Genomic DNA, 11,595 nt, shown 5'->3' with positions numbered 1-11,595 from the left:
CTTGGAATATAATGTGATGCATTCTTGGAAAGTGCAATGTAACTTTTGGTCTTTGTAATTCGTAACTCAAAATGCAAGCATTTCACCTACGATTCTTTCCATCTTGCCATCTTTAAGATACTTTACTAAATTGAACCAATTTTGAATGAGTGATGAACATCCACCTTCTTTGATGGTCTACTCTCCGCAATGCCTCGTGCTTCAACGATAAATTGATTAAAGAGACCATGTTCTTGGATTAATGAACATAAACGTAGCAATATATAGCCTGAATCCAACCCTACTTCACGGTCCTCAATTGACCTTTACCAAGCTCAAACGGAACGAATAAGAGCCATAATCCAGGATCCTTGAGCCCATACCGAATTTACTGGTTAATGGTTCATGTTGTATTTACATGACCTAATGGATGTATGCAGATGAATGTGAAACTTTAAGCCAGTTAGAAATAAAAATTAGGTGGGCAAATTTTGGGGTGCAACAGCTGCCCCTATTTAATCGTCTTAAACCTGAAAGTGAGATTGGCGCTAACCTTTCGAGCATTTGAGGTAGAAGAAGATTAAATACCAAGTGAACCTAAAAATTTGCTTGGAGAAAGATGAGATCCACTGGGATGAAAATGATATCAACTCTAAGGAAGATTGTATCAACTCTGGGTTGAACAAATTAACTCTGAGTTAGAAATGAAATAAACATCAACTCTGGGTTAAAAGAAAATTAGGTCAACTCTGGGTCGAAAAATAAAAGGAAGTCAGCTCGGGGTTGGATAAGAGGTAAATATTAATTCTGGATTGAGAACGAAAAGGGAAATCAGTATTAGTGGGACAAGATATAGGCATCAACTCTGGGTTGAGAAAGAAAGTACGAACATCAACTCTAGGTTGAAAACAAGAGATAGACATCAACTCTGGGTTGAGAGAAGGTAATTCAACTCTGGGTTGAAAGAGGGAAGATGAACAATTAGGAATACCTGTCAACTCTAGGTTGAGTGGGTAAAGACAAAAGATGACCATCAACTCTGGGTTGAGTGGGAAAGAGAAAAGATGACCGTCAACTCTGGGTTGAGTGAAAAATAAGAAAAGGTAACCGTCAACTTTGGGTTGAGTGGGAAAGAAAGAAGATAACCGTCAACTCTGGGTTGAGTGGGAAAAGACAAAAGATAACCGTCAACTCTGGGTTGAGAGAAAACAAAAAGATGACCGTCAACTCTGGGTCGAGTGGGAAGATACAAAAGATGATTGTCAACTCTGGGTTGAGAGAAAAACAAAAAGATAACCGTCGACTCTGGGTCAAGTGGGAATGATAATCAATTCTGGATTGAACAAAGGATAACCGTCAACTCTGGGTTGAGTGGGAAATACAAAAGATAATCGTCAACTTTGGGTTGAGAGAAAAACAAAAGATGACCGTCAACTCTGGGTTGAGTGGGAAAAAGAAATCAATAAGACATAACCGTCAACTCTGGGTTGAGTGGGAAAGACAAAAGATAACCGTCAACTCTGGGTTGAGTGGGAAAAGATAATTAACTCGGGGTTAAAAGATGAAAGGAGAGTCAACTCTGGGTTGAACACAAAAACATCAACTCTGGGTTGAAGAAAGATGAACATGATTGACTTTGGGAGCTGACACCACAATGGTAACTCTGAGTGATCCAGTAGAATATCAATTTGAATGCTTGTAGGGACCTCATCTGATGAGTAACTTGGCTTATGCTTCATATGCGAATGTTTGATTTATTTTATGCACTCCTGGAGATGCAATGAAATGAATTCTATATGCAGTGTACTGATTGATTATGGTTTCTGCTTTGTGCAGAATAGATTAGGTGGAGTTCTGACACTCTGTTTGAGAATCAAGGTAGGGTGGATGCCCCTGCATTATTGATGATTGGATCAATGTGGGAGAAATGATAATGAGAATGCAATGATATGCATGATGCATGTGTGATTATGAGTGCAATGATTGTTTCCATGGTACAAGGAGTGGATGGAGGATGCCTTTGTGGAAAGGTCAATGCTTGTGAAATTGTTGGTGAAGGTGAGGTGTTTGGCTTGACCCCTCGACACCTATTTCGATATCTGACACTTGATTGAAGATGAAGAAATGAATCGTTGCTAGTTTGCCCCAGCTTGTATGATATTTTGGGATAGAACTTTGATATTCTTGAATTATGGAGATTTGAAATGGTCTGCCCCAGTGTAGATCAAGGGATGAATGAATGCCCCATATTGAAAGGAACTATTCCACTTAATGGATTCTTCAGATATTTGCTCAGTGGATGACCAAACTTTGCCCTTGTAAGATTACTCGATGGAATTTCAATGTTGAACTTTCCTTGGTATCAAGTACTTGCTTCTAGATTAGAGACAATTATGTTTCGAAGAAGATAATGAGAATGCAATGCACATGTTAATCTCAAAGGGAAAGTTTTTATTTGTCAAAATGTTGTACTGATACTAACACAAGTGACAAGCAACATTAGGAGTCAGTTTTGACATGATTTTACAGTTGGTATGCTTTCAGAACGAACCTGCTTCAATTAGGACTTTTGAGGGTTGTAACGTGGTCGGGTTCACGGTTTGAGAAACAAAGGATAAAGGCTCAAGTTCTACTTAACCCATCCCTTCTTCGTGATGTTCTCCAGTCCTACGTTCAGCTAGTTTGACACGAGTGTTTGCCTTTCAGGAAGGATTGTGATGGGTGAGGATCCTTTATGGTTTTGATGGAGGTGGTAGCCACCCTTTGGTTCTTTTGTTGATGGTCACAACAACTTGTCCCTTGGAGGACTTCTTTTGCTTTTTGCTTTCCCTAACTTTTGCCTGGACAAAAAGTTTCTTTTGATTTTGGTTTCCGTTGTCCAGCGGGATATGCCCTAATTTTTTCCTAAGTCATTTGCTTCAAAGCTTTTCTTTCTTTTTGACTTAGCGGGCTATTGTTTCTTCTTTTTTTTTTGTAAAAAAAATTTCATTATTTTTTTTGTCTCTCGTTCGGGAACAAGTTGTATGACTTTTGTGATTGACTTGATGAAAAGGTTGTGACTGTCTTATTCTCAGTGAATGAGAGACATCCATTGTGGATTGTACTCTTCTTCTTTTGTTGTGAGAGATGGAATATGATTGATCCTCTGATGGAATACCTGAAAGTTGAGCACTCGGTCGCACTGACTGGAGACTACCCTGCCCCTGGTTAAGATGAAGGGTTTCATTGTATTTTTTTTTTGAAAAGAAACTACTACTCCTTAGGCTCAAAGGGGTTTACGAAGGTTTCACTCCCTTATAACTCCGGTGTTTAGGAATTAAAACAATGCCTGTACATCGTCAGCAGGATCTTTGCTCCAAAAGCATACAGTTAGTAGTTCATGTATTTTTGATTTTTCATCATTCTCCTTTTTTAATTGCTTAAGACAAATGAGTTGAATATCAATGAACATAATGACAAAGATGAAATGATTTGAGAAAAACATGTATATTACATTATTTTTATTTATTCAAACAAAATGAGTTTCTTACAATGAGAAGTACTTGATAACAACAAAAGTAATACAATTGAAAATACTAGAGAAATCTATACAATGGCAAGCTTGGCCTTATTCTAATGCAAATGAAATGTTCTCTGACAAACACAAAGTTTTTAGGCTCCTTTGGTGGAAGGTACCCTCACGAGGAGGCGTGGGGTCCTTAGATAGCAACTTGATTTTTCTTTTTGTAATTCCCCATGATTCTTTGTCGGTGAGCTCTTGTCAGATATCGGTGTGGAGGAATTGTCTTGTCTGATCTGATGGAGAGGAAGAATGTAGGAGTCTTGGTAACCATGGATGCATATGCATGAATGCAAAAATGTTAATGATGATGCAAATGCAGTAGGAATCAAGATCAAGGATCAAGGCCTCTTGTGATAATAACTTCTCATGGTCAATAAGATATGGTCGAATCCTCCAGATTCAGAGGTTCGACGTTGCTTTCTTGATAAATAGGCGGTGCATAAGCCCAAGATGGTTGAACCCTCCAGATTCAGAGGTTCGACGTTGATTCTGATAGATAACTTTGTAGAACTTCTGTATAAGTCAAAGATGGTCGAATCCTCCAGATTCAGAGGTTCGACGTTGATTCAGGATAGATAACCTTTGCATAAGTCACATAAGGTCGAACCCTCCAGATTCAGAGGTTCGACGTTGATTATGATAGATAGTCTGAACGGGCATAGGGTGGGATGGAGACATGTTTTCCTGCAAAACAAAATTTCCCAACCCCTCTCACAGGTAGGATCTAATACAAGGTAGGTCAAAAGGTTGCCAGCGTTAACAGTTCTCCTGAGACACCATCATCGTTGCAAATACATGCCAACGATGGTATCCCATTTGAACCTCAACTGGTCGTGGGTCTCATGATCGCAATCAACAGAACCTGACATTCTGTTGGCGTCATGACTATCCACTCTGTCCTAGGTAGCCTAAGTATCACTCTGGCCTGGGTATTGGGCCTTTTACCTCATAGAAACAACCCACCCAACCTGCAAACAGAGAAAATATGCGGCCCCCACGGGGACCCATAATATAGTCCAGAATGCGAGAAAATAAACATGATATGCGAGCAGTAAATAGTCATGATATGCAAGGCATAAAGAAATAAAGCAATAAAGCAGTAAAGCAATAAAGCAATAAATCAATAAATGAACACCCAAAGAAAAGAAAACAAACACAAGCTGGGATCGACTAAGCTAGTCCCCAGCAGAGTCGCCAGCTGTCGCACGCTCGCGAAAATGAACAACAGAGTCGCCGCCAATATATTTATCCCAAAGAGGGAAAGGAATATCAGAAAACCTAAGGTGAATAAGAGCGAGGTCTTTCGACCAGAGATAGGGTACGGGAGTCGGTTACGCAAGGGGAAGGTGCTAGCACCCCTCACGTCTGTGGTACTCCACAGGATCCACTTATGTTTGTTCTATTCTAAGGGTGTATAAATCTAAAGCTTAATCGCTAAGAGAATGCATGCAAATGAAAGAAAAAGAAACACGGGGAAAATAAGGTTTATAAATAGTTGTGCTCGCTTAGGCCCCGCGACCCAATGCCTACGTATCCTTTTTAGGAATCAGAGCGCCGTAGTTCGGCTCTTCAGTTTTTGTTTGTTTTTGTGTTTTTTAGTTGAACAGTTACATTCGCACTCCGCTGCTCGACTTCTGGAGTCTTAAGCTGGGAATGGAGCGGAAATAACGTGTCCGATTAGGAGAAAGAATGCCCTGAAGGCAAGAGAAAGAATGCCTCGGAGGCAAGAGAGAGAAGAGAGAAAATTGGTTTGTGTTTTTTATGTAACTTCATGATGAACAAAACCCAATACAAGGTTCCGCACCACTTCGTTACTTTGATTTAGGTCTGAGCCTTTATTAGATGTTTTAGATGTTCTTGGTTGAGTGTTTTTTAAGGGATTTTAATCTGCGAGTTGAATCACATAGAATGTATGATGTCAAAGAAACAGATTAGGGAATGAATCCCACTCATTTCTCTACATGGATAGAGAAACAGATTAGGGAATGAATCCCGCTCATTTCTCTAATAATCGAGAAACAGATTAGGGAATGAATCCCACTCATTTCTCTTTGTAGTGATCGAGAAACAGATTAGGGAATGGATCCCACTCATTTCTCTCTCACTAAGTGTTCGAGAAACAGATTAGGGAATAAATCCCACTCGTTTCTCTCCCACTTTTAATGTGATTCGCCTCTTCCTTTGTTAAGTGTTTTAAAGTTGAAAAGGAAAATAAACAAAACTAGCCTAAGATGAAAACTAGCCTAATATGATGGGAACCTCTAATTCCTAAAGTTGTCATGGTTTCTACCTAATGGTTAGGAGCAAAAAGCGACATGAGAATATAAGCATAAGCGGAGATCAAAATTACAAGTAAAAATACAAGTAAATAACGATACAAGAATTAGTGTAAAATGGCTAACATAAACACTTGAAAATATGGTACAAGACATGAAAGTGAACAATGCAAAATAGTACAAAAATCGAATTTAAAATACTATTATTTTTATGGTTTTTTATGTGCCAAAAAGACAAGAATTTGATCAAGCAAAAAGAAATGAAATAAAAGCCTAAACTAATGTTTATTTGTTGATTATTTTTATATGCCAAAATCATGTATTAAAAGTCTAAAAACACTAGAAAAAGAATGTCATTTTTATTACTAAAAGAAACATAAAAAAATCTAAGTAACCTAGAAAGAAATGATAGAACCAGGGGGTGTGAATCGAAGACAATAGTGTGATTAGCAGGTGCTGGGCCCTGGGTGTTGGCCCAGCAATGTTTTTGTTGAGAATTTTGTTTAGGCAAGAAAAAGAGAGCATGGGCTTCAGAGGGGTGTAGCTGGAAATTCGTGTGGCCCATAGATATTTTGAATCAATTATCATTAATCACATTTTAATCCAGATTCATTATTCAAGTGAAACTTTATGCTAAATTAATCCCATTCCAAATAATCATACTAACACAATGGTTAATTGAGTTAATTCTAATTATTAATACTCAGACCTTATACACGTTTGATGGATTAATTCAATTAATGTTCATAATTTCAATTAAAACAAATTAATAGAAAAGAGGGATTTAGGGTTACTTGGTTGTGACGTTCCCAATTCATTCTTCAGACTCCTTCGTATTCGCTCTTCTCTAGCGAAACCCCAAACGGCGCCGCTTCAACCTTCCTCTCCGGCGAAACAAAATCTAACGCCGCCATGAGCCGAGCCACACGTAACTCTCTTCCTTGCCTCTCATCTCAAACTCAAACTCTCATAATCAAACCAAAAGAAGAACCCTAGATTCGATAAGAAAAATCTCCAATTTCTGGTAAATTTCGAAATCCCCTGAATTCAATCTTCGTCTCCTCCTTCTTTCTGTTTTATGGTGAGGATGATGATGAATTCTCCCGATTGAAGATGAAGATCGAATGGGAAGAGTTTGGTGATGAGAATTCAGATGATTTGCAAAATTGATGACGAACAGATGAAGATGACTGCAACTCTGATGCGTGTCGAAGATTGGTAAGAGTTTGTGCCGATATGAACACTGATGGTAATTGATGATACCGATTGGAGCTATCGACTAATTTCTGATTCTTGTTTCTTTTTGCAGATTGAGGGGTGATTCTGGTGAAAGGAACGAAGGTTGATGATGAAGAAGTTATGAAGGTGGTAATTATGTATGGTATGAAGCAGAGAATGAAGATGATGGAGGTGGAGAAGGATAAAGAGTGGAATCTGCCAAATGGTGGAGAAAGATGAAGATGGTGAATGAAGTGTGTAGAAAGATGGAAGCAGAGTGGTGAAGATCAATGGAGTCATGGTGGAGTGAAGAGAGCTGAGAAGTGGTGAATGAATGGAAGTGAAGGGAGCTGTGAAGAATGTAGCAGTGCTCTGTTATATATATATTGAAGATGAAGAGAATTCCAGGTTATGAGGTTAGTTCAACTCTTGATTTCACTTAATTCCCTCTCCTCCTTTTTGTGTCAAAATTCTGTTATCTGTTTAGAGTTTTGTAACCGACTTTGGGAAATTAGTTAGGGTTGTTAAAGGTTGTTACAAGACTGCTTTTTCTGTTATAAAAATTGGTTAGAGGTGCTGTTATAAAACTGCTTAGGAAGTTAGTTACAAATCTGTTTTTGGTGGTTATAAGGTTAGTTAGAAGTAAGGATGTGAAGAGAAATTAGTTAGGGAAGCTGTTAGTTAAAACAGTTAGGAAGAGGTTTAGAAATAGGTTAGGACAATTAGGTGTTGAAAGGGTTATGTTTGGAATGTGTGTATATTTTTTGTGTGGAGACTAAACTGAGCAAGTTTGGATTTAATGAATTTGTATGAAGTGAATCGCTACAGGGACTGATTTTGTATTGCAGGGCTATTTCGGTTTCTTTATATGCAGAGTACCATTTATTTGATTCATGTGTGACTTAAACTGAACTTGAATATAGCATAGTGATGATGCTGATTAGTGTTGCAGGTTTTGGCTTGGCTTGAAACATGAGGCGTGAGGATATGAAAGCTTGAAGTGGATATGTTCGAGATGGATCGTGTGCAATGTGAAAAGCTTGAAACCTGAATTTGTTGAATTTTGTAACATGTACTTAGATGGCTGCAGCAAGTTCTTTTTTCCTCGATATAATCTTTCCTTTGCGATTTGTAGTGCCTCTGTAATAAGTTAGGATTATCAATTTGTAGGCTTGGAATATAATGTGATGCATTCTTGGAAAGTGCAATGTAACTTTTGGTCTTTGTAATTCGTAACTCAAAATGCAAGCATTTCACCTACGATTCTTTCCATCTTGCCATCTTTAAGATACTTTACTAAATTGAACCAATTTTGAATGAGTGATGAACATCCACATTCTTTGATGGTCTACTCTCCGCAATGCCTCGTGCTTCAACGATAAATTGATTAAAGAGACCATGTTCTTGGATTAATGAACATAAACGTAGCAATATATAGCCTGAATCCAACCCTACTTCACGGTCCTCAATTGACCTTTACCAAGCTCAAACGGAACGAATAAGAGCCATAATCCAGGATCCTTGAGCCCATACCGAATTTACTGGTTAATGGTGCATGTTGTATTTACATGACCTAATGGATGTATGCAGATGAATGTGAAACTTTAAGCCAGTTAGAAATAAAAATTAGGTGGGCAAATTTTGGGGTGCAACACCCATGACCGATCCAACATCATCCAGATACGGCCCTGCCAGCACAGATTCCACACAATGGGAATCATGCCCTTCACTGATCCAACACCCCTTATGGATACAGTATCATCAATGAATATGAATGAATGCAACATATATAACATACTTATACCATCATCATCATCATCACCAATACCATCATCATCATCAAGTATGTTCATATATATTAACATCATTCAATCACCATTCTATCATCATCGCATAGAAAAATATACATGTATTTTGCACCAATCATCATAATCAATAAGGAATAGAACACATGTATTCTCATCATTCTAAAACCAATCATTCATCATCATATAGATTGTTCTATAAGGTTCATTTAGCCCGAAACGGCGCATCAAAAGGACCAACGGTTAAAAAGTTATGCCTCTTTGAACTTTTTAAAAATATCTAAGAAAAACACCAACAGCACGCGGCGCCAAGCTTGGTTCGCGGCGCGAACTGAGCGTTCCAAAAATCCTTGGCTCTCTGCCAAGCTGTTCGCGGCGCAAACATCTACACGCGGCGCGAAACGAGAAAAACTTACGCCTTCGCGGCGCGAACACAGGTACGCGACGCGACCTGAGCGTAATCACAACTTCCTAGCATTCTGCCCACCTGTTCGCAGCGCCACCCTGTGCACGCGGCGCGAACCGGCGATTTCAGAAACCCCAACCTGCAGAAAACAGCATTCTATGCATTCCAAACACACACAATTCATACCAGTACGAACCTAGGGGAATAGAATGCACAAACAACACAAAATACATCTCATAATACACCAATTACACATCAATTGGGACCATAACAACGCAGACATCATAGATTCAAACATAGAGATCAAACATCATATAATTGACTCAATCCCTAAACCTATCATATGACTCAATCGACCCGAATTCCACATCTATTCAGTATTATCAACCCCTAACCCGATAATAGATGATAATCAGATAAGTCCCCCCTTACCTTAGACAAATTCTTGATTCTTGGTCTCTCCCTCTACCGTTCTCCTTCACGTTCCTCGTTCCTCAGACTTCTGTTCTTTCACATTCTTTCTTTTTTCCCAATTCCAATTATTTTATGAAAAATAATAATAATATTAGTAAAGGGCCTTCTTATCTCACAAGTCACACCCCCCCCCCCCTTCTACTATTTCTCACATGGCCCAAATGCCATAAAACATTATTTATTTATTATTTTCACAAAATCCTTAATAATTCTAATTATTAATTCAATATTCTTGATTAAATTAATATTAAAATTATACGGGCGTTACAGAAGTAAATACTTCTCTCTGTGTCACTCGCCAAATATGTTGTTTCTCTCAATAAACATTAATCCTATTACTGAATAAATCTCTTGTGTATTCAGTTTGTAAATGTTTAAGTTCATATTGTTCTGTCATTACTACCTGATGTCTTAGTCTAGTAATTAATTCATATTGTTGTAATGTTATGGAATCACCATTGTTTCAGAAGAGAGGGAAATAACAAGAAGGAGAGATCATTCTGCTCACCAGCTTTTATAATCCCACATCGGTTGTGTTCAGCCACATAATTAGTGTTTATAAATCAATCAAATACGTGACTAATGAGTTGAAATTGGTGAGAGATTAGGTGGTAATTGGGCTTATGCCCATTTATATTTACGAAAACGTTTTAAAAAACTAATAATATATTAAAAAAAGTAGTAATACAAATATTAGTAAATTCCATGTGTATTTAAATATTTTAAAACATAATTAAAAAATACCACGTGGACTGCCACGTAGGCAGGCTAAAATCAAACGTAGGCAGGCTAAAATCAAAGTTCGCTAACATTACAAGGGGTTTTGTATATTTAACTCTAGATATTATATTAGATTAACAATAGAAAAAATATAATAGTTTGAAATTAGCAAATTCAAAAAGCAAATAAAAATTAAAGATTATTAATTATAATATTATTATTATTATTATTAATAGTAGTTTTTAAAATAATACTTTTGTTTTCTGATATTTAATGATTATTACATTTTAAAAAATTATTTATAAAATATTTTCTTAACATAAAATTTTTTATCCCATACCTCGCACTGGTAGACAGACTAGTTAAAAAAAGGTATATTTAATCTTAATTATTAATTAAATGCATCAAGTTTTCATTTAACACTTTTGTTTCTATTTCATTATAGAGATAGTATATTGGTGAAAAGAAATAGAAAACAAAAATAAATAAATTGATTTTTTGTCTTATGTTAATCTCGGAGTATATGGAAATCTCTTAAAATATTGATCTCTTTTTAATTGTTCAAAATAAACCAAATTAATCCTTTTTATTCATTAATGACAAATTTAATAACAGATTTTTAAGTTTTGTTATTAATTCAAAAAATACTAACATAATATGATTTAAAGAGTTGAGAAATTAATATATTTTTTAAATAAAAAATTAAAATAAACTTTGAAATTAATGTAAAAGGAAAAAAATATTTAAATTATTTTTAAATACTCGTTGTGAATAAATACATTATTAAATAAAAATTAATCAATGTTAAATTTGATGTAAAATAAAACTTAGAGGAAGAAACAAAATAAAACAGTTTTTTTTATTAAAAAGAGCTAATGAAAATACTCAATAAAAAATACGAGAATATGACAATAAATTTGAGAGAGTATCTGATTTGGGAATAGAAAAGTAAAATCACCTATTAAAGAATTTTAAATAAGAAATTTAACTAGTAGAATTACGTGAATAAACAAGTACTATAGTTTAAAAGGTTTAATTAATATCATGGGGGCTCAATTGAAAGTATAATAGTACTATCAAAATAAATTTGTGTTTTCTTGTGGAGGAAATTCACCAAAGGTGCATCCGCCCCTGATCCTTACCACTAACTTATAA

Source organism: Vicia villosa, linkage group LG7 (genome assembly GCF_029867415.1).
Source record: "Vicia villosa cultivar HV-30 ecotype Madison, WI linkage group LG7, Vvil1.0, whole genome shotgun sequence".
NCBI lineage: Eukaryota > Viridiplantae > Streptophyta > Magnoliopsida > Fabales > Fabaceae > Vicia > Vicia villosa.
This window is presented reverse-complemented; position numbering follows the sequence as displayed.